At 52.4% G+C, this 28,000-nt stretch overlaps 1 protein-coding gene across 3 annotated transcripts in view; it reads right to left on the reverse strand.

Annotated features, from left to right (window-relative positions):
• The window catches only part of POLK (DNA polymerase kappa), an 869,741-nt gene that overhangs the window by 448,385 nt on the left and 393,356 nt on the right, over nt 1-28,000 (reverse strand). The window lies entirely within an intron of this gene.

Genomic DNA, 28,000 nt, shown 5'->3' on the forward strand with positions numbered 1-28,000 from the left:
GGTCTGCAGGTCGTTGGCGAGAAATGCCCACGCTTCTGGAACCGGTGAAATGGACTCTGCAGCTTCTGTTGGCTATAAAACAGGGAAATACGGCGCGGTCATGTTGGAGTAATACAAACCTGGCAAGGCCTCCCACTCCTAGCACTCACCGAGATAAAAGAACATCTTTTTCAACAGTCAAAAGAAGTAAACTTCCCCTTTAGAAGTAGCAATGTACCAGACTAGCAGCATAGGCCTGCATCAATCAGCAAGGCACGAATCCCAATTACAGGGGTGGTAGTGGGACAATCTCTCTGATTAAAAGACCCACACAAAGGAATCCAGTTCTGAAGATTGAGACCCCAAACTATCTCCTCCATTCTGGTGCTGATTTAGCTTATTTTGTGTGTATCCATCCACTTGCTGTTTCCCTGGACGCATTTTGAGCCGTGACCAGTGAAGTAGAATATTTATTGAGCTTCTCAGCATATGAGCCAGCTGACATCAGGTTTATGAGAAGTCTCACATGTTTTACCTTGGTATTTCCAGTTATGTGCAAGCTTGTCCTGATCCCCCTTACCCCATTTACTACATTTAGGACACTGCAGTGATGACTGCCTACAAAGGTCGCAGACTAGATGCTCGTCCGCAATGCACAACTTGCATCTGTGGGTATATTTACCATAAACAAACTGTTTGTAGTTTTATCTATGTCAGAAAATGTAGCACTGCTCATATGGTGGCTACTTTCCACCAGCTGTAAATTCACAGAAGATCGGAATGTCAGTGCACTTAAGGCCAGCAAGTAGCTGGGTACAAAGAACGACCTTTAACCGAAAAATAATTGATTCAGCAATCCATGTGACTGCTTATGAACGATAGGTAATTTGATTTTCATGACCATAAAACCCCACATTTGGCCTTCATAAAATGTTTGAAATTAGAAGCATATGCATATTACGTCTGCCAATTTGACGTTGCAAAATGTACAAAAACACGTCCTCTAAATCAACTTGTCTGCACTTACTTGTCCCACAGTCACAAAAATACGGTTTTAACGTGGTCAAAATGTTGGATCACAACACAATAGGTCTTATAAAATCTATTCTGTTACTTCAGGAAGCGGGTCTGCGCCTTTGTTCATAAAATAAGCATTGACAAAACCAAAAGGACTGCCTTTTAATGAGAGGAAAGTGCTTGGTGATTGATCGACGAGTCTGCTTGTGTGTGTGTGTATAAATGGGCATGCCACTACATGAGGAACTTACGTGAGTAAGTAATTGGGTCAAAGAAACAACTGAATGGCAGGGTCAATGCTGCTTTGTTGGGACCTTTTGTGAGAAACGAATAGTTTCTTACCTGTTGATGTAGTTTTGCAGCTTGAAGATCTTTCTGAATTCACTATGCTGGGCATTATTCCGCGGTCTAGTGGTTAGATCCGGAATCGTAGTCTTTTTTTTTTGTTCCGTAGCCCAGGTGGGCGTCGACGTCCCACCTTCTGGTGTACTTCCTGTGACGTTGACACGCTTCCTGCGGAAGCTCCCACCTTTGGGCGCCATCTTCGGATTCTTTTTTTCTTGTTTTTGTGCTCTGTTCGTGAATTGGGTGGAAGATGAGCGTTGGTTGTTGAATATATGTTGAAGCACTTTCTGTCCTACTTGTGCTTCCTTGTTCATCTGTATATCCATGCAGTAGTGCTTAGTGAACGTGTGCAGTGAAGCCCATGTTGCCGCCAGGCATATGTCTTGAATGGATGTGTTAGCCAGGAAGGCTATTGTTGCTCCCTTTTTCCAGGTAGAGTGGGCTTGTGCCCTCTCTGTTAGTTCTTAAACTGCCTGCTTGTGGCAGAATTGTATTGTTTGTGCGATCCATCGTGCAATGGTGCCCTTTGTTACTGGTCTACCAAGGAAACTGTTTGCGAAGGACACAAAGAACTGTCTAGTTTTCCTGTGCTCTTTAATTCTTTCCATGTACTGCATTACTGTCCTTCTAGCGTCCAGAGTGTGCAGTGCCCTCTCTGCGCTTGTGAATGGTTTCTGAAAGAAGCTTGATATTTGTATTGTCTGGTTCATGTGAAACCTTGACACCACCTTTGGCATAAAGTGTGGGTCAGTTCTCATTACCACCCTATCATTGTGTATTTGAATGTAGGGTTCTTGCAGTGTTAGCTTACCCTGCGTAGCGAGGTGATTGCCACTAGAAAGGTTGTCTTTATCGTGAGCATTTGTAGTGATGCCTTATGAATGGGTTCGAATGGCACCTTCATAACCTCTGTTCTGACTAAATTAAGGTTCCATGCCGGTGGTGGCATCCTTTTGGGTGGTGCTATCCTTTTAGCCTCTACCAGGAATCTTGTTACTACTTGTGATGTAAAGAAGCTCTTTCCTGTCTCTCCTCTAGTGTAGGCTACTATCGCTGCTAGGTGTACCCTCAGCGAGGTGGAGCTTTGGTTTGATTTGAGTAGGTGCGTTAAATATTTTAGCACCGTTGATTCCCTTGTCATCTTCTTGTTCAGTTTCTCCTTGATACACCATTGTGTGAATCTTTTCCATTTTGCCACATAGCACCTCCGTGAGGTAGGTCTTCTTGCCTCTCGTGGTACCCGCAGTGTGCTCTCCGGCAGTTTCAGATGTGTAAACTCCATGTTTTCAGGAGCCATGTCGCTAGGCAGAGGCTCTCTGGCTCAAGTACCTCTCCGATTTGCATGGAGAGTAAGTCCTTTCTTTTCCCAAATTTGTGAGGCGGTCCCTGCGCTATCTCCACTATTTGTGAGAACCATGACTGCCTGACCCACTGGGGTGCACCAAAATCAGCGTCATGTTGCTGGTTCTGCATTTGCTGAGTACCCTGTGTATCAGTGTTACCGGGGGGAAAAGCGTAGGCAAATGTTTTCGACCAGCTTATCCAGAGGGCATTCCCTTGTGATTGTTCCCCTGGTTGCCTGGATAAGAAGTATCGACATTTTGCATTCTGGTGTGTTGCAAATAGGTCTATTGTCGGAGTCCCCCACTTCTTGAATAGCCTTTGTGTTTCTTGTGCATTGAGCTCCCACTTGTGGGATGCTGATGTCTGTCTACTGAGCCAGTCTGGCTCCACCTTGTCCTTCCCTGGTAGGTGTATAGCTAGGAGGTCTATTTTGAGTGGGATGGCCCTCCTCCATATGTCCTACGCTAGGTTGGATAGTGCGGCTGATTGTGTTCCTCCCCGTTTGTGGATGTAGAACATCGTTGTGGTGTTGTCGGTCTGTATCAACACTCTTTGCCCGTACAGTTGTTTCTGGAAGGCTTTTAGGGCTAGGAACACGGTCTTTAGTTCCAGGTAGTTGATGTGCCTGATCGCATCTGTTGGAGTCCACAGGCCCCGCACCAGCCACAGAACCTGATGTGACTCCTACCTCTATCGACCTTTAAGAGGCAATAGTCCCCTTAATCCTGATAGCCTCTGCTTGTTTGCAGCCCTAGCAATGAGGCCAAGCAGTATGAGTCAATGGTCCACTTACTTTAAGACACTAGTGCACACCAGCAAGAACTGTTTAGGTGTTTACACATATTGAGGCTCCCTCAATCTACCACAGCCCTCACCTACCCCAATAAATACCTTGCTAAGCAAAACGCAGGACTAGCAAAAGGTGCTAGTGCAGATGAGCTAAGCAGAGCAGTCAATTTACTCGAGGTCTCATAGCTACTGATGGCGGAAGTGGGAACAGCAAAAATGCTCCAAAGCCCACTTCTGTATATTATATAGTATGTTGGACAGTGTGTGTTTTGCACACATTCAGTATCCAGATACACCAGTTTGTCCCTCGGCTTTACCCATCTGTGAATCAGGTCAAACTTGTGTTTGGAATTTATAACCCCTGAAATCCATCCTTCATATGCACATTTGTTAGAGAGTTTTTTTCCCCAAGCAGTAACTGACATTTAATGTGTTATCTGATTTAGCAAGATACACTATGAGAAGCAGGTACCAAGTCAGAAGTGGCACTTTATTTAGACAAGTAAGTAACAAGGGTCAAAGACACATCATTAATCAAAAGTAAAAGACACAAAATCTAGCAAAAATTAAATCAAGGTAATTCAGGGAGAGAGAGAGAGAAATTGAATATCAAAATGCAATGAGACAGTATAACCATATCTAATAATGAAATATCAAAAAGTCCATTAGCTAGCTAGTAGCACTTCTTTGTGAAAGACTGTGTAAAAGGTGATCAACGAGTTGGTCGGTGGACAGTCCTTTTATACATTTTTAATGAGGAACTGGTGACCGCAACATCAAAACATTAGCAGTTGTTTGACCGCAGAATGTAACAAAGCTGTGGCAATTTACCTAAAACAATTTAAGTCACTAATAAGAAAGAAGAAGTTCCAAAAGGTACAAAAGTATATCAAAGTTTACAGGTTATTTTGAGAGCACAGAGAGGGAGGGCTCACGGACTGGTTTATCAGTGCGGTACAAAAGGGGGTGGTGATGGACGGAGCATCTGAACCAATCAAACACTTACACCCAGTCAACAGATCTGGGTTTAATCCATCACCGTTCTTTAGCCCACTCTGCCACCCCAGTTCAGACATGGCCATATGCAAATCAGTCTGACCCTGTGCCTCATGGGAATAGTCCAGCCCGAACTGCCAAGCCATGCCTTCCCTGGACCGGAAAGAACCTTCCTAGGACTGGTTTCTGGCATTACAGCCGTCTTCAGCCAGGCTTGCTTGAATCCAGTGCAAAGTGAGCAAGGGACTTACGTCTGAGCATACCCTGCCAACTTATGGCGAACAAAGTGGTACAAAAGGGGGTGGTGATGGACGGAGCATCTGAACCAATCAAACACTCACACCCAGTCAACAGATTTGGGTTTAATCCATCATCGTTCTTTAGCCCACTCTGCCACCCCAGTTCAGACATGGCCATATCAGTAAGGCAGTGACCTGGAGTTATTAGCCTTCACAGGAGAGATTCATCTGAGGTTACAAAAGGGCAGACGCCTAGGGCAGTGTGAACAATGTAGCTTAACCCCGTCTTATGGCTTGGTAGAGGTTTGTGAGACCCTCAGGCTTAAAGTGTGGACAGGATGGGCCTGGGGCATTATATGGTCAAATTAGACCCTGCTACTCATTCCGATTTTTTCTGATCTGTCCTGATGGATGCACCCGCAGAGTAAACAGGCAGCATTTAGACAGTCCATATATTTCAGAATAATGACAAGCCTAACATTCACCCTCATATCAATTCCAAAGTCAGCAATGAGAATCCTTTGCAAACCAATTTGGGACTATTAAATCTATAGTGGCCCAAGTAGCTCACACATCACTACTGGTAGAAGTGCTGTCACACAGCTGTGTACCCCCACCACATACAAGACCATTCGATATTGGCTTATACTGTAATTCAGTACTCAGTCACAGTCATATATTCAAACTAGCACTAGAAAAGGGCAATAATCTTGCTGGCATCAAAAGATACAAAATCACATTTACAATGTATTTTGTCTCTTAACCTCCTCGTATTGCATATCACAATAACACATTAGTTAACAAAACTGTGTCAGTGTGCTACAATGACGGTGAAAACTTCTGGATGCCTCCAAGCTGCTGGGCGCTGGTCACAGACGATTGCCGGACTTCAGTTATTCGACACCCAACAGAGCTTCGCTGCAAAGCACGTCTGCTCTACCATGCTGAAGAGGGGGGGCTGCAGCCAGGATGTACAGTGTCAAAGGTGATATGTGAACCGTGCAACGACCGGCATATAGCAAGTAGCATGCAAGGGCGAGCCCGGCAGCTGTAGCTAGTTGCCGCTGAGAGAGAGCCCGGGACCCCACAGAAGTGGCCCAATGAGGACAGGGTGCGACTTGTATGGCCCCGGTGTGCTCTCGCTTGATCCCTATCCTGCCCTGTCTTGGTTCGCTCTATTACCTTGGTTTTTCAGGTAAGTACATATAGCACAGGAGCGCCCACAACTGGGAGACAATGCAACGGGTGGACATTTGCCTCACTGCAAAAGTGACTGGAGCTGGGCCTCTTTTGCTGCTTTCCCAGGTGAGCAAGCCGCCTGGAGTTTGAAGTATTTGAGCACGGAAAGCACTGGAAGGTCTGAGTGGAGGGGAATTTTAAAGAAATTGAGTGGGTGAGCAGCAAGTGTTAATATTCAAGCAAGGACCAACCAGGACAAGTGGCAGCACTCCCATGTCAACTGCCAGTGACTACTTTCTCACCCAGGGCAGCCAGCATCCTACCTACATGCAGCATGCTCAGGCCTTTTCCTTGGTTTCCTCCAGTCCTTAAACGGGACTCACAGGATAAGGCCAGATTTGAAAAGAGACTCATAGGACAAGACCGGGAAGTAAAGCACAAAGCACCTGATCTGCTGAATGCAAGAGGTCTTTTACTCAAAATTTGGCACCATTTCTAAAAGGCAGGCCTTGCCTCAGAAGAAAGGAAGCACTCTCTCCCGCTGTCATCACCAACTACCATCCAGGAGCACGTGCCCCCTCCCCAATCATGATGAGCAACCCTGAGGCACAACCACTGCCGCAGACGGTGACTACTGAGTATTTCAGCAAGGCCCCGTTCCAGGAAAGGCAACAAGCGCTCTATCTAGAACCCCTGGACCTATCGAAATTTGGAGAGCTCTCAACAAACGGAAGCACCATGAACATCCAACAGTCCCAAGTCGGGACAACATCTTGCAGGTCGTTATTCTACCCACGTTGTAGCAACCAGGGATTCTCCAACTCCCTCCGTCATCAGGCCATAAGGAGTCATTGACCCCGGTTACCAGCCAGGCAATTAACAAGGCAACCATCTTCGAGAGCTCAGTTACAGTTCAGGACACAGGCCATGGAAGACCCACAGACTATTCAGTGTCTGCAGGCAGTAACAGTAGCCACACAAGTCCATGCAAGCACAACCACCTCCCCACCCCAGGTGACACAATCGAGCAGAAACCAGGAAAGAAGCACATCAGTGATATATCCTACCCAGTCACCCTCACAAAAGCCTAAAAGAGCAAGTATATCCGACCAGGAGCTTGACAACCTATCGGACCACTTCCTAGCCACATTGGAAGCCCAGATCGAAGTATCACTGGCACAAACACCAGCATTTGAAAGTGCACCCTAAAATAGCCTCACCAGCTCCACTCAGAACAGGGCTGGCAAACATGCATCACTGTTTAATGAGCCTTCTAGTCCTTGTTCTCTTTCTTTGGACACCCTAAGTATCAAGCAAGACACGATCGCCAGTGCCCTTCTATGGCAATCTCAGAAGATGGCACTCCAGATCGACCTAATTCAATCAATTGCTACAAACTTAGTGGACTTGGGGCTCAGACTGACCTCACTGGAAAACCACATGGGTCACCTGGGGGCGAACAAATCATGACAATGCTTCCAATTGATTGACAAACTAAGCTCTTTGGCTGAAATCTTATGCTCACTTGCAGAAAATGCTAAGTGCAAGGGCACACACTTAAATACACCTTCACGGGGAAATAGTAGTGCCCCATTTAAAGTATCCGACTCCCACAGCTCTTTCTCTCTTGCAGCTAAGGGCACAATGCCACTTCAGGATAAGCGGTCTGACTCTGCCATCTGCTAAGCAATTGTCGCCCCTCGTGCCACGAGGACAAGCCCTTTGCCGATCTTTACAGAAAGATGGGACTCACTCCAACACTCTTATTACAGAGCCCATCCCTCCCCAAAGCCTGCCGGAAGGTAAGTCCAGCTTATTATTGGAATCTCTGACACTATCACGGACAGATGCAAATCTCACACTCTTAAGAAGGATGAAAAACACATTTAAAAAAAGCAATAAAAGAAAACAACACCTAGCTTAACGGAGATCTCCGAATCTAGAGGCAGACAATGTGCATCAGGTCCTCCCAGATCATGGGCCTATAAAGTATTTTCCCGTATTTAACCAAGCTCCCCAACCTAACCAATCAAAAAGCACGAAGTAGCCATCAGCACTGCAATCTGGGCAATCGACAAATCTTAAAACAGCTGCACAAGGGACAACCAGTTCTCTTTCAGCCAAGGCCAATGAACTGAATACCAAGACTGCCAGCGCCTCTATACTCGCCCTCGAGCTTACAAATGTAAATTAGGACAGCCAGAAAGGCCCATACATATGGATCAGCGGGGAGGAAGTAAAAGGATACTCTTCTCCCCGTCATAAAACAGGCGTGCCAGGACCCTGCGGCAGCTGCTTCGAGCGCTTTAACTGATTTTTTTTTTAAAACGTCGTTTATTGGTTTTCGTACAAAACAGACATAAATACAGGTGACCCAATGGCCTCGATATTACCTTCCCTATGGTGGGATATCCCGGTCTAAATCTCGTTGCGTATCATATTCACGTGTCAACTATAATCAAGCAGTGCCCCCAGGAAATCCCAATAAACCCTGTTAGTTTTACCCGCAACTCCCTTTTCTAACAACAGTTGCCCCCCCTCCTCCCAGTTCTCGTCACTGATGCATCAGCTGTAGTAATCCCTTATATCATTTGTGTTCAGGAAAACACTACATCCTAGTCTTCTCGTTATGCAATGGGGCTTCCCCTGTATGGTGTCACACTCCAGCTAGTCCTCTTGTGTCTCATAGTCGCTTAATGCCTGTACTAGTGCTTCCCACACTGTCGCTGCTACCAGATCCTTATCATTGCCTCGCCTTCGCGCTTGCTGAAATCGCAGCGCGCTCTCACTATTCGCGCACTTTACAAACTCATTTCTCCACCTCTTGCTATTGGGCCCTACTGTCGCTTTCCAATGTCTTGTGATTTCCCTTTTTGCTAATATGAGCCCCATGTCTATGAATTTACTCATTATTTTGTTTTTGGATGTGTGGGGGAACCAGTGTAGGAAGCTAGTGGCCATATCAAATGTCAATTGTCTCTCTGTTATATCATTTAGGGTGTCTCCCACTTCCACCCAGTAGGACCCTATCATTGGACAAGACCACAGTATATGTTCTAATTCTACTCTGGCCCGCGCACACCTGGGACATGCTGCTTCAGCAACTTTAAAATATTTACAGATCTTACCAGGCGTCAAGTACGCTCTGTGAAGGATGTAGAAATGTACTAACTGGAATCTTGCATTTCTTGAGCTCTTCCATGCTCTCCGTATTATTTGCGTCCAGACGGTTTCAGGGATTTCTTTCCCTATATCTACCTCTCACTTCCCTTTCAGCGTCTCCAGGGGAGTCAACCCCTCAGTAAGCATTCTAGAGTAGAGACACGTGACCGCCTTGAAGGTCCCAGCCGCCATCATAGTATATTGGCAGGCCATCGTCGTCTTGGGTTCCGTAAGCCCTTCCCGCCAGTGTGCCTGTATTGCCCTCGTAAAGGCTGCATGCAACAAAAATCCCCCTCTCGGAAGATCAAATCTTTCCTGTAGTGTCTGGTAGGGTAACATGGCCCTATCTTCGTATAGATCTCCCAAAACTTGGAGGCCCGCTTCCTCCCAGGCTTGCAATAGTGACCAATCCCCGCAGTGCGGCAGCGCCGTTATCATTCCCAGCGGAATTTCGGGCGCATATGGGTACAGGACTCCCGCTATTCGTTTGGAGCGGTTCCATCAGAGTCTAAGCGTTGTCTCTTCCAGTGAAAGATCTTTAAGGTTCAGCCTCTGTTGTAATGTTATAAACGATAGGATATGGCGCGGTATTCCCCTACCTCTTTGCTGTTCCGGTCCTCTGAATTCCCTCGCTATTGCTTGAGTGAAAAGCTGCAGTTCGAAGTCTATGACCGCCAATCCTCCATCAGCAAACATCCCTGCCTTGTTCCCCGACTGACCGGATATTGCGTCGATATCAGCGTTCCTACTCTTACTCTGGCTACTGCCGACTTATATAGCACATTAGTCCATTGTAGGAAGTCCGTTCCTAGGCCAAAGCGCCCCATCACTTTGTACAGGTACCCCCATTCCAAGCTATCGAATGCTTTTTCGATGTCCACTGATAATATCATGGGTTGCTGTGCCCCAGGGTGGTCCTCTTCCAGTAGTGGCACCATCCGCCTTACATTTGTGGTTGTGCTTCTTGTCGGTATAAAGCCAGCTTGATCTGCATGGATCAATGTGGTCATGTGTTTTAAAAGCCGGGTTGCCAATATACTGCTAAGTATTTTGTAGTCAGTGGTTAACATCGACAGCGGGCAATAGGAGGCCGTCTCTCCTCCGTCTCGACCCGGCTTCAGCACTCGGATCACCAGCGCCTCCCGCATAGACTGGGGCAACTGTCTGAGTTCTTTTGCCTCTTTGTAGACCTCTTGGAGCTTTGGCGCTAGTTCATCTATATATTTCGCATAGAATTCAATAGGTAAACCATCTGTACCTGGGGTTGTGTTGCGAGCCATGTGCTTAATTGCGCCCCTGATTTCTCCCAGTTCTATGTCTTTCTCCAAGCTTTCTGCCTGTTTCCGTTCTAGTTCCAGCAGTTGTAGTGCCTCCAGGAAGGCATCAACAGCGGGATCCCCAGCTACTACTGTGCTTTGATACAGTGTCTCGTAGTAGCGCAAGAAGCATTGCAGGATCTCGTTCTGGGTGTTGACTACATTCCCATTCCCTGCCTCTAGCGCCAATATCGATGAACCTCGTTTAGTGGGGTTTGCCAACCAGGCCAGCAACGTCCCTGCTTTATCGCCCTCCGCATGGGCCCTCATCACATAAGCTTTATGGTCATAGCTACGCAAGCGTTCTATTTCCGCCGCTACTACTTCCTTCGCTGTGCTAACCTCTTCCTGCAATTCGGGGTGAACGGGTCTCGCTAATTCTATCTCGCTCAGTTTAGCTTCAGGCGTGGCCAGATCTGTTAAGAGTATCTTTCGCACCCCTGTGTGCTTCCCTATGCAAATTCCCCGGACAACCACCTTGAAAGCATCCCATTCCGTTGCTCTCGTGGCCGTCGAACGTGCATTCTCTGTGAAATAGAGGGTAATCCCCTCTCTTAGCCCTTCCTGAAAAAGTGGGTCGTCCATTGTCTCGGGACGCAATCTCCAAGTGGGGATACAAGATACTCCGGTCATCCAGTGCATCGTGATGAGCAGAGGATTATGATCTGATATCGTCCTAGCTAGATATTCGGATTGTATTACGGCGGGCTGTACTGTTGTGGAACATAGCACCTCGTCTAGCCTGACGTGTAATTCATGCATCCCGGAGAAGTAGGAGTAGTCCCGTTCCTGTGGGTGTTGTGCACGCCTGATGTCCACTAAGCCCAATCTCGTTTGCCAGTCTTATCTGCCCTTAGTCAACCTACGGACTGGGGACTCAGCCAATGGGGGATGTGATCTATCAAGAGAAACATCCGCAACGGAGTTGAAGTCTCCACCCATTACTAACGGGCTGGCAAGATAGTGTGCCAGAGATCCAGACAGTTTTGCCAGCAACTCCAGTTGATTGACATTAGGTGCATATATACTACAGAATGCTATGTCCTTACCTCTAAGTTACCCTTGTATTGCTACAAACCTACCGTTAGGATCTATCAATTGGCTAGTTACCTGAAAAAAGACTCCCGCCCTGACCCAGATCAGTGCGCCCCTAGCGAACGCCGAGTATGTGGTGTTATATACTTGGCCCCTCCACCTACGCTGTATCGATATACCCTCGGCCTTGGTCAAATGCGATTCCTGGAGCAGTGCTATATCTACCCCCCTGCGGACCAAGTATGCAGGTATTTTGTGTCTTGTCATGGTATGAAGTCCCCTCATATTCCAGGTTATACATCTTAAATCTGCCGTATCACCCATTTTCCATCAGTGTCCTGCACATCATGTTTCTTGATTTTGCATCTGCATCAGTGACTATCCCTCCCAAACTTCCCTCCAAACTGTCCCTGTCATCCCTCCCCCCACAGAACAAGACCTAGCAACAACCATCTAGTTCCCATCCAAACTAATACAACTTCTAACACATTTCGAAGCTCGCCAGCAGACACTGTGGGCAATGAGGGGGGACTGTGCGCCAAACGGTGGTCACCTACTCCGACAGTCCTCCCTGCCCCATTAAGCCCCGGTAACTAGTGCCCCCCGAAACTTCCCACCCCCCCTGCCCCCCCCGTATCACTCACTCGACCAACCTCCCTTGTTAGGCCCCATCAGAAAGTCCATTGCAGCGCCAAGTTCTCCATCCAGTCGACTCTGCAGGATCTGCTACCCTTCGTCCAACATCTCCTCAGCCGTCTTTGGAGTGACTTACGGTAAGCTCATGCTGTCCGTTTCCGAGTGTTCTGTATCAAATCGGGTGTTGTCTTTCTCCGAGTCTGTGCCCTCCATCGATGCAGACTGTTGTGTAGTCGATAACGTGGACACCCCTGCCAACACATCCCTCCGTTCTTCATCCGTCTGTGGCGTGGAGGGCCTCCTTAGGCCCCGCTGCCTATTTAAAATCCGTCGCGATTTCCGCAGTCTCCTAAGTCTGGCTGGAAATAGGAGAGAGTATTGGAGTCCTTTGGTGCGCAACTCCCTCTTGACTGCCAAGAATGAGGTTCGGCGGCGTTGGGTTTCGTAAGTGTAGTCAGGGAAGATGTTGACCGTACTATTCTCCACCTGGAAGGGGCCATCCGTCCGTGCCTTCTGAAGGATCAAGTCCCGGTCCCGAAAGTGCAGCATGCTACTACTGGCCGTGGAGGTCTGCCTTGTCGAGGTGGTCTAGCCGGCACCCGGTGTGCTCGCTCCAAGGTGTAAAAGGTAGATAGACCTTCTGGTGCCACCACTGTTTGGAGCCAGGTTTCTAGATATAGTACCATATCCGACCCTTCAGTTTTCTCGGGCAATCCTACTACGAGGATGTTGTTCCGGCGATTACGACCCTCTGCATCTTCAGCCCTTCTTTCCAAGACATCCACTCGGTCCAACACATTGGTCAGGGTAGCTTTGAGGTCTTTTTGTAGTGAGAAACTGGTGTAGGAGCACACTGCTTCACCTCCCAGCAGAGTCGCCCCTAGGCATCATGGTAGATGCAGTTCTGTTCGCCAAGCGAGTACACTTGGAAAGTCTCTTGAGTGTTTCACCAGGTGGGTGCAGATTAGTGCTGGCCATCTCTGGACACGTGTTTCTGGATTATTATCCGTCATCAGCAGAGATTAGGCAAAATTATTTGGGGTTGCTGAGCAGGCTGCCGTATTCTTGGATTGCAGTATCTCTCCAGGTGCGCAGGTGCCTCTCCACGAGCACGTCAGCTCAAAGCGACTCGAGGGAGCCTTTAAACAAGAAACTGGTGTGGGAGCACACTGCTTCACCTCCCAGCAGAGTCGCCGCTAGGCATCATGGTAGATGCAGTTCAGTTCGCCAAGCGAGTACACTTGGAAAGTCTCTTGAGTGTTTCACCAGGTGGGTGCAGATTAGTGCTGGCCATCTCTGGACAACCCCAACCCCAAATTATGCCTAATCTCTGCTGATGACAGATAATAATCTAGAAACACGTGTCCAGAGATGGTCAGCACTAATCTGCACCCACCTGTTGAAACACTCTAAAGACTTTGCAAGTGTACTCGCTTGTCGGACTGCATCTACCATGATGCTTAGGGGCGACCCTGCTGGGAGGTGAAGCAGTGTGCTCCCACACCAATTTTCTACTTGAAGGCTCCCTCGAGCCGCTGTGGGCTGACTAGCTCGTGGAGAGGCACCTGCGTGCCTGGAGAGATACTACGTTCCAAGGATACCGCAGCCTGCTCAGCAACCCCAAATAATGCCTAATCTCTGCTGATGACAGATAATAATCTAGAAACACGTGTCCAGAGATGGCTGGTGAAACACTCTAAAGACTTTGCAAGTGTACCCGCTTGTCAGACTGCATCTACCATGATGCTTAGGGGCGACCCTGCTGGGAGGTGAAGCAGTGAGCTCCCACACCAATTTTCGTCTTTTTGTAGTGGTTCGATGCTTTGGAGCACGCCCTCCACTCCTGTGACTGTCGGCCAATTTCCCATGATCGGCTCGTAATGGGGTGTCCGTTATTGCTAACAGGATCTTATCAAGCTGTTGCTGTAGGTGGGGGTCCCGCACTTGCTCCAGGTCTCCTTGCTCTTCCCGCACAGATGTTTCTTCCTCCACGGTTGGTTGGGTACCGCTCTTACTCCCTTTCGGTTTCCCCATCATCAGGTATTGCTGGAACTGATTGGACTGGGCCGTCCTTTGTGGTCAGGTCTTCTTAAGTGGGCCCTAGGGATTGCTACCCGTAATCGCTCCCACAAAGCACTGGTCTCCTCTGCATTGCACCAGCGAGCTAGCTGCGTCCAGTTTCAGTCACCCGGTGTTATGGGGAGGTGGTGCGTCGCCTCTAGCAGTGTCCTTTTTGAGTGCTAACAATGGGCTCCCGATTCTATCAGCCACTAGGGAGTCCTTTTATTGCCGCTGTTCGTGCTCATTTCGGGTTCTCAGGGGCCATCAGGCGTATATCACCACGTTCTCCACCTCGTGGTGCTGTCCGCGATGGGGGATCTGCTCCGAGCCCGGGGAGTCGCCGCCTCCGGTTACACTCGGCAGCGCTTGCTTGTTATGGTGTCTGGCCTACTCCTGCGCCCTTTCCTTGCGACCAGTTGGTCTTGCGCCAGGGCCGTCCCTCAGGTGTCTCAGCAGTCGCGCTTTTGCTCTGCTCTGTTCTTCAGCAAAGGTCGCAGTTCCGCTAGAGAGTAGCTCCCTCTAGGCGCAGCAGTGGTTGTGTCCTGCTTCAACTACTACCCCCTCTCGCTCTCCGCCGGCCGGGCGGCTCTCGCGGTCCGATTCCTCCGCCTTCCCTTCAGCCGTCCCGGTCACCTGTCTTCCTGTGGCCGGTCGCAGTATCAGTCTGGGGCAGCGCTACTCTGCGATTCCTTTCGCTATCCGCGGTTCATGGCAAAGCCAGGGCAGTCCTTGCCACATTTATCCTTGCCTTGTGGGGCCCCAGCAGAGATCCCAGCTAGGTCCCCCTCAGGCCCCAGGTGCCCGCTGCTCCCCGCAGGTTCAGCCTCGCCTCAGTCCTCCTGTGATAGGTGGGTGCTAGGGCCCCCCAGGCGGGACCGTCAGACGCTGCCCAGCACCTCCACTCACAACAGCAAGTGGCATCTTAATGTCCAAGCGCGGCTCACCAGGCAGTGATGGCATCCAGAGATGTTCAATGCACCAACAGTTGTTTTCACGACCTTACTACGTGGCTCAGAAGATCAGCCAGGGAAGGGGAGCCACAGAACACAGGAGAGGGGGGAGGGGTGGGGGACGACTCCTCCACCAACACGATGCCAGCCCACAGGACCAACACTCCACACTGCAGCTCCACCTTCGCACCCCACCTCTAAGCTGCATCACGGCTCAATCACAGAAGACCCCCAGTCTCTGACATCGAGGTCACCACCTTCCCTGAAATCCTGCATGCGATAGTGCCCGCATGAGGCCAGCAGAGCATCCCCTCACAGAGCAGCGTCACTGAAATCCAGTCCGGAGGGGGGACTGGGAGGGGGGGGGGGAAGGACCCCACCAAGACAGCAGCCGGCTTCAAAAGGCACCCCAGTAGTCACCACTCTGCCCAGGAGCACCTCTACCAGGAGAGGAGGGGAGAGGGTGGAATTTCGCCGAGGCGCACAAAAACTAGGTTCATCAGGGGCAAAGGGAGGTGGTCTTACAGGTTTAGCCGCAAAATGACAGCGGGGGGGGGGGGGGGGTCTGGGGGGGGGCGGGGGGAGATCCGTTTCCCCCCCGGAACAGCAGAGATCCCAGCAAGCGCGGCGTCCGCTTAAATCGCGTCCGACGCAGCACCTTCACCTCCGCTGCTCCCTGCAGCACCTTCACCGCCGCTGCTCCCTGCAGTTTTCGGCGCTCACACCAAAGGAGCACATGCAGCCCAAATTCAATAGCTGGGCCAGACAGTGGCCCGAGGCGGCACTACGTATGTACGGACGTACCGGAAGTTGCTTGCTATCAGTCCAGGGCTTCCACTGTGGGCTCCGGTATGCTGCCCTCACTCTGCAATCGGCGATCCGCTCCCCAGCTCCACTGCCAGGACAGTAAGCAGCGCAAAAACAAGCGGCAGAGGCTACGGCCCTTCCGGTCCCGGTGGAGACACTCCGGGCCTCAGGATATGGTCTCAGGATAAGTGAGTCTCAGGATAAGGTACTATGAAAATACATAAAATGCAATTTTTAGCTCATCGACCACGAAGCTCCGGGACTACGTGGCCATCACGGATCACGCTTAGCCACGCCCCCCCCTTGAGCGATTTAACTGATGCTCTAATTTCAAACATCACAGCACTCACTCAATTTTTTTTTGTCAAATCTGTTTATTGGTATTTGCATTTTATAGACATTACAATACACGTGAATTTCCATACAATACATCTCTGAGGGTATGACAAACGTTCTGCTGTGTAGAGCATATTATGTCCCTTAGGCACTACAGTGTAGTGTATAAGTAGTCTCAGAGTTAGCAATGTGCCAGAGTGCATCCTTAATCTAGAAGGGCCTGTGTGACCCATCCCCGTGTACTGAAATGATTTGATATCAGAACAGTAAAACTCCTAACTTTACTAATTCAAACAAGCACATTACGACATGGTCATAAACATACAGTAGGTGTTGTCCTCCATCCTGTCCCAGTCCCTCTCCAGCCCCTCTTCCACCCCCAAAAGTGAAATCCTCCCCCCGTCCCCACATGCATCCAAATCCCGCTTCTCCCCTGCGCTGCAGCACCGTGTGTAGCACCAGTCTAGATGTCAGATGTAGTGTCCGCTGTGCGCCTTCCCCAACTGCCAATGACCCCGGCTAATCTTCTGCCACTCCCCCACTCGCAGCATTTCCTGCCGACTGTAGGGCATTAAGCATGTGTTCCCTGCACCATTCGAACATGCCTATTAGGCCTAGTGCACGGAGTACAAGCATTAAAGCACAAGTTACTACTTGTGTAACGATATATCTGTAAGAGACATTAGTTAGTGATAGATTCCTTACCTTAGAATATCCCCAGGCGTCAGACTGGATCCGGAAACTTTTGCGTAGCAGTACCCTTGCGCGTCGGTAGGCGTCGTCTGCGGCTCCTGCTCCGTCGTCGGCGTCGTGGGCGCCGTGATGACGTCGTCAGAGTACTTTGACGCCGCCTCCGCGTGCTGACGTCAGTTCTTAGACACAGCTTTTCCGCGCCAGAAGCGCAGAGCCATGCCAAAAACCAACACTGGTGCCATGAAACTAGGGCCCTGAAAGGGGATGACCTTAACCCTAGATATCGGTTCGCAGAACGGGGAGGATGGGTGGGTCGGTAAGGAATTTATCACTAACTAATGTCTCTTACAGATATATCGTTACACAAGTAGTAACTTGTGCATCTGAAAGAGACACGTTAGTGATAGATTCCTTACCTTAGAATAGATACCCCAGCAATACCAACCCCGTGGTGGTGGGTCTGCGAACCAATAATTGCACCAGAAAGTCCTGGAGGACGGAACGGCTAAAGTAGCCATCCCTCCGGACTTGACTGTCCAGGCAATAATGCGCACAAACGTGTGCAACGAGGCCCACGTAGCCACCTGGCAAATGTCCTGCAAGGGCACACCTCGGCCCAAGGCAGTTGTAGTGGCTGTGGCTCGAGTGGAATGAGCCCTTAGCCCAACAGGGGGTTCCTTCTTAGCCAAGCAGTAACACGCCTGGATGCACAAGATGATCCACCGGGAGATGGTCCGCTTGTGCACCGCTTTCCCTTTCTTAGCGCCCGCGTATCCAACAAAGAGTTGATCATCCACCCGGAACTGTTGTGTGCGATTCAAATAAAATGAGAGCGCACGTTTCGGGTCCAGACGGTGGAGCCTCTCTCGAGGGGTGCGGAGGCGGAAAGAAGGTGGGCAAGGTGATGGATTGCCCAATGTGGAAGGCCGTGACTACCTTGGGTAGGAAGGAGGGCCTTGTCCGTGACACAACCTTGTCCGGATGGACTGAAAGGAAAGGAGGCTTACAAGATAGAGCCTGGAGCTCACTCACTCTCCTGGCAGAGGTGATGGCTACCAGGAAGGCAGTCTTCAAAGAGAGAAGGCGAAGAGGACAGTTGTGAAGTGGCTCAAAGGGAGCGCACATCAGAAACGTAAGAACCAGGTTCAAGTCCCACTGAGGCATCACGAAGGGAACAGGAGGGAACGTGTGAGTGATGCCCTTCAGGAATCGATTAACGATAGGGGACTTGAACAAAGAAGGTTGGTAAGGCAGCCTCAGAAAGGCTGAAAGAGCTGAAAGATAGCCCTTGACAGTGCCCAGAGCAGAGCCCTGCTGTGGAAGAGAGAGAAGAAAGAGGAGAACCTCAGAAAGAGGGGCATTAAGGGGATCCACAGCCTTTGCTGTGCACCATGCCACAAATCTATTCCACCTGCAGGCGTATACCGACTTTGTGGAGGGACGCCTGGCTGCCAGAATGTTACAGACTTCAGGAGGCAAGTCAAAAGGCCTCAACTGTCGCCGCTCAATCTCCAAGCATGGAGGTGGAGACTGGACAGGTTCGGGTGGAGGACCGTCCCCTGCTGCTGCTGTGACAGAAGGTCCTCCTGAAGAGGCAGACGAACCGGGGGATCGACTGACATACTGAGTAGCTCGGGATACCAGTACCTTCGTGCCCAGTCCGGAGCCACAAGGATGACTTGTGCCCGGTCGCGCTTGATCTTCTTCAGCACTCTGGGCAGAAGTGGTATAGGCGGAAAGGCGTACAACAGACCGCAACTCCACTCGCGACGAAAAGCGTCTCCGAGCGAGTGCCGCCTTGGAAATTCCAACGCGCAGAACTGATGACATTGCGCGTTCTCTTCGGTGGCGAATAGATCTAACCAAGGCTCTCCCCACTGCTGAAAGAGACCTTGCGCCACGTCCGAGTTCCGACGCCATTCGTGATCCATCATGCACCGGCGGCTGAGTTCGTCCGCCCTGGCGTTCAGAGAACCTGCCAGGTGTTGAACCATCAGAGTCACGCCCTGATGTTCCAGCCATTGCCAGAGGTGCAGAGCCTCCTGGCATAGGGTCCACGACCCCACCCCGCCCTGTTTGTTGCAGTACCACATGGCGGTGGTGTTGTCCGTGAACACCTGCACTACACTCCCTCGGACAGACGGGAGGAATGCCTTCAGTGCTAGACGAATCGCCCGCAGCTCCAAAAGGTTGATATGGAGCCGGGACTCCGCCGGAGACCAGAGGCCTCTGATCACCGCCTCTCCCATGTGGCCTCCCCAGCCCTGGAGGGACGCGTCCGTCACAACTACGTGCTCCGGTTGGGGAAGGGAGAGGGATCTGCCGTTGACCCAATCGCGGTCCGTGAGCCACCACTGCAGCTGTCTCGCAGTGCCCTCCGAGATCAGGACATGGTCGGACAGGTTGCCCTGATGGTGGGCCCACTGAAACCTCAGGTCCCACTGCAGAGCCCGCATCCGCCACCGTGCGTGATGCACCAGAAGGATGCAGGAGGCCATCAGCCCCAGAAGCCGCGGCGTCAACCTGACCGAAACCCGGGATAAAGGCCGGAAGATTGGAATCAGAGCCTGTATATCCCGAACCCGCTGTTCGGGCGGGTAAACCCAAAACTGCGCCGAGTCGAGAACTGCTCCGATGAAAAGGAGCTTCTGAGAGGGACACAGGTGTGATTTCGGCACATTGATGGAAAATCCCAGCTGGTGCAGGAGATCTGCCGTAGTCTGGAGGTGGCTGACGACTGTCTGGAGCGAGCCTGCCTTCAACAACCAGTCGTCGAGGTAGGGGAAGACTGAGACCCCCAACCTGCGCAGATGAGCTGCGACCACCGCCATCACCTTCGTGAACACCCGTGGGGCGCTGGTAAGGCCGAAGGGGAGCACGGTAAACTGAAAGTGCTCGTGGCCTACCGTGAACCGCAGGTAACACCGGTGGGCCGGCAGGACGGGGATGTGGAAATACGCATCCTGCAAGTCCAACGCTACCATCCAGTCTCCTGGGTCTAGGGCAGCTAAGACCTGAGCCAGAGTCAGCATTTTGAACTTCTCCTTCCGGAGGAAGCCGTTGACGTTCCTCAGATCCAAGATAGGGCGTAGGCCCCCTTTGCCCTTCTTGGGTACCAGAAAGTAGTGGGAGTAGCAACCACGTCCTACTTCTGGCCCAGGAAAGCGCTCAATGGCCCCCTTGGCCAAGAGGGCCGAAACTTCCTCCTGCAGGAGCCGCAAGTGATCCCCCGATACGCGGTGGTGTTGCGGTGGCATGGCTTGAGGAGTTGTCTCGAGGAGTAGCCCCTCCGGACGATCTGCAGCACCCACTTGTCCGAAGTGACAGTGCGCCAGTGAGAGTGGTGATGGCGAACCCTGCCTCCCACTGGCGTCACATGGGCCGAAAAGCACGGACTAGGAGGGTTTAGAGGTGGATGCTACGGGGGAAGGTGTGGACTGACCTCGCCTGTTTCCCCGACCGCCTCCGCGGCGGTTTCCACGGCCGCCGCGCTGGACGACAGTCTGCGGCGAGTGGCTGGCGGCACGTGTGGGGAAGGAGCGAAAGGCACCCGTTTGCTGGCGCGGGGCCGAGAGGCCCAAGGACTTGGCCGTAGCCCTGGAGTCCTTAAAGCGCTGAAGCGCGTGGTCTGCCTTGTCGCCAAAGAGGCGACGGCCATCGAACGGCATGTCCATCAGAGTGTTCTGGACATCTGCCGAAAAATTGGCGGATCTCAGCCAGGCGTGGCGTCTCACCGCCACCGTCGTAGCCATTGCTCTGCCTAGCGAGTCGGTGGTATCCAGCCCACATCTGATCGAATACTTGGCTGCATCTCGGCCCTCCACAAGGGCTTGGCCGAGTTTGGCCCGTACCTCCAACGGGCACTCTGGCAGCACCTCCGCCACCGTCTCCTACAGAGAGTGGGTGTAGCGGCCCAAGAGGCATGCGGTGTTGGAAGACCGCAGTCCCAAACTAAGGGAGGAGAATATCTTCTTACCATAATTCTCAAACCTCTTGGATTTCCTGTCCGGCGGGGCCGTCGGGAATGCGGTCTGGGAATTAGAGGCCTGGATGACCAGACTCTCGGGAGTGGGGTGGGAGGACAGAAAACATGGGTCGCCCGGAGCCGGGCGGTGGCGTCTGGCCACGTTCCTATCTACGGGTGAACCCGTAGCGGGCCTGGACCAAGTGCCCAAAAGAACGTCGGTCAAGGCCTCATTAAAGGGCAGCAGAGGCTCAGCCGAGCATGACTGCGGTTTAAGGACCTCTGTGAGGAGGTTAGTCCTCACTGCCGCGACGGGGAGCTCAAGGCCCAAAGCCTTGGCAGCCCTCGTCAACACCACACCATAGGTTGCTCCCTCCTCCGAAGCCACGGTAGGAGGAGAGACAAATCCAGTGTCCGGAGAGGTGTCCAGGCCACTGGCCTCCCCAAGGTCTCCTGCCCAGTCCTCATGAGACTGACACTCCTTGGTCAGAGGTTCCTCAGACCCCTCCCAATCCTCCTCTTCACCCATCTCCTGAGACTCAGGGTTGTAATTGAATGAGGTCGGTTCATAGAAGTGGAAATCTCCAAGCGGCGTCGAGAGCAGCGCCCAGCGGCGCCGCTCCGACGTCGGAACCGAAGCAAAGGAGGTATCGGGGACGGCGCCGCCCGAGGACGGCGCCGGAGGTGACACCTGACGGACCGACGCCTGGGGGGGTCGTAAGGTCCACCGGTGACGATCCAGAGCCCGAGGAAGGCCCAGCGGCATCCCGCGGCACCGGGCCCGAAGGCGCCGGCGCGCGGGAGCCCCTGTTCCCTGCGGCGCCGGGCCAGAAAGCACCGGCGTGTCGGGATCGTGGGCCCTGCGGCGCCGGCGGCGTCGGGGCCGAAGCACCCGACGGCGTCGAAGCCCCCGACCCGCTAGGGCCCCTAGACGGGTCTGCTGGGCCAGAAGGCGCTGCGGAGCCCGTCGGAGGAGAAAGGGATCTCATGGCCATGAGGAAGCGCTCAATCTTCTCCGGCGTCGCGTCCTGCCCAGGGACCGGAGGGTGTGGGGCGGAACGAGACGCCCGCGACTCCGAAGGAGCCGCGTGGGCGGTGTCACCAGAACCCCCGGCCGCATCGAGCGAGCGTCCGGGGGGGGGGGGGGGGGGGGGGGGGGGGTCAGAAGAGCGATGATGCCTCTTCGACTTCTTGTGTTTCTTACCTGACGACTTGGACCCGGAGGAGTGGTGCCGACTCCCGGAGCTGTGACGGCTCCGTCCCCGCGACCTGTCCCTCGACCTCCCGTGGGACCGGAACCAGGATCTCACTCGGCGCGGGGCCGACTGCCAGAGTTTGAGCCGCCTGCGGGATCGCTCCCGCCTGGCTTTCCTCGAGAGGGCCCGACAGTCGGGGCAGGCCTCGTCGTCGTGGCCGACGCCTAGACAGGTCAGGCACAGGCGGTGAGGATCCGTAACCGACATGGTGCGGTCGCAATCGTCACAATGCTTGAAACCAGGCATCCCTACGGCACCGATCGGAGTCGCAAGACTTCGAGAAGCGTCAAAAATGATCTCAAAAAAGTTAGTCAAAAATTGACTCGGTTACTGCTGGCGCGGAAAAAAGAAGAAGAACTGACGTCAGCACGCGTAGGCGGCGTCTAAGTACTCCGACGACGTCATCACGGCGCCCACGACGCCGACGACGGACGCCGAGCCGCAGACGACGCCTACCAACGCGCAAGGGTACTGCTACGCAAACGTTTCCGGATCCAGTCTGACGCCTGGGGATATTCTAAGGTAAGGAATCTATCACTAACGTGTCTCTTTCAGATGCGTACATTTTGTAAATTTTGTATTATAGCACTTCTTATGGCTAAGCGCAGAGTATTGTTGTGCTGGGATGGGAAACTAACACCCAAGAGTGATCAATGGATACAAGATATGGTCTACTGTAGAGATACTTCACAAACATATGAGGAGGAGATACCCGGCACGATCGCGACCTAAGGACTACTGGCGATATCTGGAAGATTACTTAAAGACATTGGAGATTCAAACGTCATCGGTCAGTGAATAATGTTACGGTGATGATACGATGTATACGCGGACCAGGAGGGAGGGGGAGAGTGGTAATGCAGTAGAGTTATGGAAAGTTACTGTAATGGTTATAATTTCTACTGAAAGGTATTACGTTTGAAATGCCAATGAAAAAATAAAAAAATACAATTTAAAAAAAGCATGTGTTCCCAGCGCTCTGCCATGGGCTCCCTGCAAAGCCCTACTGTTTGCTCCCGCTGTATAGCAGTCCATTCCGCCCGAGCACATGCTTGAAGGAACAGGGTCCAAGCCTGCACGCTAGGTGGATCCCGCGCCTTCCACCTCTTGGTGAGGAGGCACGTTGCCACTACCATCCCAAGTTCCAAAAATCGGGACGACATCTTATCTTTTGGGGGCCTCTTAAAAAGATGCAGGAGAAATTAAGGCCAATTACAGGGAAAGATGCGCCCAGTACGCTGCGCAAGGAGCCTACTGATGTCCCCCCCAGTAAGTGCCCAGCCCTGTACACCTCCACAGAAGATGGAATAGATCGGCATCCACTGCGTCGCATCTTGGGCAGGACGCATCCGCTCTGTGAAAGTATCTGTTAATTAAAGATGGAGTGAGGTAGGCCCTATGAACTATGTAGACCTGTATTTGGCGGAAGCGCATGTTCCGGGGGATTCGCACTGGGCTTTTGAGGATTTTCTCCCATTCTTTATCTGCTAGTGCTCGCCCCAAATCCTGCTCCCATTTACTCCGCAGTGTGCCCAGGCTTATTTCCGTGTGCGTTCTCAGGGACGCAGTAAACCATTTAACCTGATGTCTTCCCCTACACACGACATGGAGGTATTACATAGTGAGGTGCTGTTCAGGCTCCGTTGTGACATTCCCTCACCCCGTCATCATGTGCGCCAGAAGGGAGCGGTGTAGCAGGAACCCCCCTGGGGGAAGCCCATCGTCGGTGACCGGTATCTTGTATGGTGTCAGCGTCCCGTCTCTGTATAGATCGCCTAGCGTCTGGATGTCTGCGTCATGCCATCTTTCTAGCATCTGACGTGTAAGGAATCCCCGCCTCCCGGTGAGCCCTCCAAGGGTACCGCCGGTGCGTAGGGAAATACTGCCTTTGTAAGCTGCAGTGCCCTACGAAAGCACTTGTATGCCACCGTCAGCAGTAGCGGGGTGGGACGTGCCGGGGCTGCCAATGGGTGAAATAGCATGAGGATTCATTCCAGCGTGTATGGGGGATCACCCATAGCCATGTCCTCTCTCCCCTTGTCCGCTAGCCAGCAGTCGATCCACTGGAGCTGCGCAGCCAGATAGTAGTGCTCGAAGCAGGGGGCAGCTAATCCGCCTCTGTCATTGGGTGAGGAACAATTTCCCAAGTGCCAGTCGATGTCGGGACGAACCCCAGATGAAGTCGTGCAGGACCTTATTGAGCATGGTGAAAAAGGAAGCGGGCAGAAACAATGGCAGGTTAGTGAAATAGTACAGCAGGCGCAGGAGCATGACCATTTTGGCTAGAGCTACTCTGCCCGTGGGCGTCAGTGGGAGCGTGGACCAGAAGCCGGTCTGAGATCTGAGCGCTGTCACCGCTCGACCAAAATTCCAGTCAAAAATGTCAGTCGGCTGGCGATAAATCTGGATCCCCAGGTATTTAAATATGTCCGCCATTCACTGGACTCTCGTGCCTTGTAGCCTGAACCCTGGGTCTTCCACTCCTTCACTAAACGCGAAGAGGCCGGACGTGCCTCTGCATATACCCGGAGTCCAGAGAGCTCTGCAAATCGGCCCAGCAGGCGATCCAGACACTCCGGGATGTTACTCACATCTCTGACAAACACCAGTAGGTCGTCAGCATATAGCGACACCTGGTGCACGCCATCCCCCAGTGGAATGCCAACATCTAGAGTTTGTCTCATGGCCGCAGCCAGGGGCTCCATGGCCAGCGCGAAGAGCAACGGGGACAGCGGACACCCCTGCCGGGTGCCTCTGCCCACCGCCACTGCCTCCGAGACGTAGGGTCCCAACCTCACACGAAACACTGGATTGCGATACAGGAGGTCCACCATCTGCAGGAAATCCGCATCTAACTCATATTTCTCCAACACTGACTGCAGATACCCCCACTGAAAGCTGTCGAAAGCCTTTTCCAGATCGAACACCAGGCACCCCTCTCTAGGCCAGTCACTCGTCGCGTCCGCCGCTACCCTAAAATACCTCCTAAGGTTCAGTGATGTGGACTGCGCCGGCACAAAGCTGTTTTGGTCCGGGTACACTAAGTGCGGGACCACCGGCGCCAGTCGCTCTGCAAGGATTTTGGCATATACTTCATAATCTACATTCAGCATTGCCAGTGGGCGGTATGAGCCCAGTGCTGTAGGGTCTTTGTTAGGCTTGGGCAGCGACACCAAGAATGCCTCCCGTAAATTCGGTGGGAACCGACCCTCCTTGATCACTGTATTGTACAGCTGGAGGAGCCAGGGCGCTAGGATCTCCCTGTTGGCCTTGTAATATTCGGCTGGTAGGCCGTCAGGACCCAGGGATTTCCCAGTCGCCAATGCTTGAATCGCTTCCCCAACCTCCTCTAAAGTGATAGGGGCACAGAGTGCACAATTTTGAGCGTCGGTGGCAGTGGGTAGGGCGACTAAGTCAAGAAACTCAACCAATGCATGTCTGGGGCCAGGACCCCGGGCCATATACAGCTGTCTGTAGTGATAAGCCAGCGCCTGGTGAATTTCGCGCTGCGTGTAGACCATTTCCACTCCCCCTGTACGGATGGCACCCACCAATGCCCCACGGTCCGACTTTTGTACAAGCCAGGCTAGGAGCCGCCCGGCCCTATCCGCCTTAGTATGGGTCTTGGCTGTGTGTGCCGCATAATTGTGGCATCTCAGCCTTTCCATGAGGACCGCATGTTCCCCCCTCAGCTCACCCAGCTTGGCTGAGTGCCCACCAGTCCCCTTGCCCTCCCTCTCGTAGCACAAAAGCTCAGATTCCAGTTTAGTCAGGGAATCAGACACTGTTTTACGGATGTTCCAGGTAGCACTTATACAGTGCCCGCGTATGGTCGCTTTATGCACATCCCATTCCGCCATAGGATCGTTCGCCGTCTCCGCATTTTCCTCAAATATGCCAGGATGGCAGTGCCCAGTGAGGAGCAAAACTCTGCGTCTTCAAGCGCTGCCGGCTGCAACCGCCACATGGGTACAGGAGGCCGGTCCGCTTCCCAGCTAATCTGCAACAATAGGGGATTATGGCCCGAGTGTGTTCTACCTAGATATTCCGTCTTAGCCAAGAGCGGAAGTAATGACTGGGAGCCCACTATACGGTCCAGGCGGACATGCAGGTCGTGGACTGGTGAATAGTAGGAGTATACTTTATCGGAGTGATGATGCACCCACCAGAGGTCCCCAATGCGTATGCCAGTCTTGCAGTGCCTGCGCATTTGATGCTACCGGTGCAGCACGAAGAGGGGGAAAGGACCAGTGCAGGTGTGTGTCCAGTACCATGTTTAAGTCTCCGCCTAGTAACCATGGGAGGCCTGTGTACCGGTGAAGGACTGGATTCAGGCTTTCCAGGAATGACTCCTGACCCGTGTTGGGGGCATATAAGGACCCTAATAGAACCACCTGCCCATTGAGTTTTCCCTTTGCCAAGGAGTACCTCCCCTCCGGATCCACCTGTGCGTCCTCGCATATAAACGGGATGCCAGCTCTCACCCAAATTAGCGTGCCTCGTGCATGTGCTGAGTACGCTGTGCCGTATATCTGTCCTCTCCAGTGCCTACGGAGTTTATCAAGTTCTGCCCGAGACATGTGTGTCTCCTGGAGAAGCGCGATCCCTACCCTGTGTCGCTGAAGATAAGAGAAAACAGAATAACAGCACGCTGGGGTGTGCATGCCGCGGATGTTCCAAGTCACGATGCTAGTGCTCGCCATGCATGGGATTGCAATGTCGCTGCGCAGGAGTTGGGGGGGGGGCGGACCAAGCGGGACGAGTGGACAGTTGCTCGGGGAAGGTGTCTGCATGTCGCTTCTAAATCTTATAAACAACGTTCAACAGTACAACAGAGTGGGCGAATTCTCAACGGGGCATACGTCCAAACTAAAAGTGGGTTAATCCCTCAGCGGTTCGTAGTCTCAGCACAGTGTTCGTGTGATGGGGTTTGTAGCCAGCAATGTAGTGAAGACGCTCCCTTATCCAGGGCCTGTGAGTGTCTAGGAGGTGCTCAAGGATAGTTAAGGCACTTAACACGCAAAACCCAGCGCGGGCCGTTTATATGAGCCTTTTGTGTACCCCCTAGGGCCAGCGTTGCCTATCCGCGGGTTGGAAAGCTCCCCCCTAGGACCCAGGCGGCGTACCCTCCCCGTGGAGCTTCCATACGGCAGACCCAGTGTCCCACCCGAACAGTGCACTGCGCAGCAGTTAGGTAAAGGATATAGTTAACAGTGCTCGGTTGGTCGAGCCTTCAGTACGGTCGCCAGAGTCCCTCACATAGTCAAATAAGGAAGTCCGCTGTCTGTGGTGTCACCACAGCTAGTTTGACATCATCTGACAGCACAGTGGGCTGAGAGGACAAACCGCTTGCATCCACATCACTCTGCTGTCGGGTGTCGAAACTGCCGGCATTGTTTGCCACTCCCAGTGTCGCAACTGCCTCCAGCGCTTCCTGCTTCTCCTGTCGCATCCGTTCTGGGCTGGGGGCAACCTGGCCCAGGTCTGCACTCTGCCGGGTCCCTCTTTTCCTCTTCTGCCTCTTGGAGCTTTGCTCTTGCCATCCGCCGACCTCTGGACCTGTGGGCCTCATCCCTGACCACTGCCCCGTCTCCTCCAGCCAGTCCTAAACTTCCGACGGGGCCTCAAAGAAGCGTGCGCCCTCCTTGGTGACCACCCGGAGGCTCACAGCCATGTACGTGCTTCTTCGCTTCTGCACTGTCAATGTGTAGTCTGGGAAGAACATCACGCGGCTGTTGCCCACCTTGAGGTCATTCAGCTTCCGGGTTTCGCGGAGCACCACGTCGCGGTTCCGGTAGTTGAGGAGTTTGAAGAGAAATGGGCAAGGCCGTGCCCCTGCGCCGGTACTCTATGCGCCCTCTGCACTACAAAATGCGCGGACAGCGTCCCGGGCGGC

Source organism: Lissotriton vulgaris, chromosome 3_1, assembly GCF_964263255.1.
Source record: "Lissotriton vulgaris chromosome 3_1, aLisVul1.2, whole genome shotgun sequence".
NCBI lineage: Eukaryota > Metazoa > Chordata > Amphibia > Caudata > Salamandridae > Lissotriton > Lissotriton vulgaris.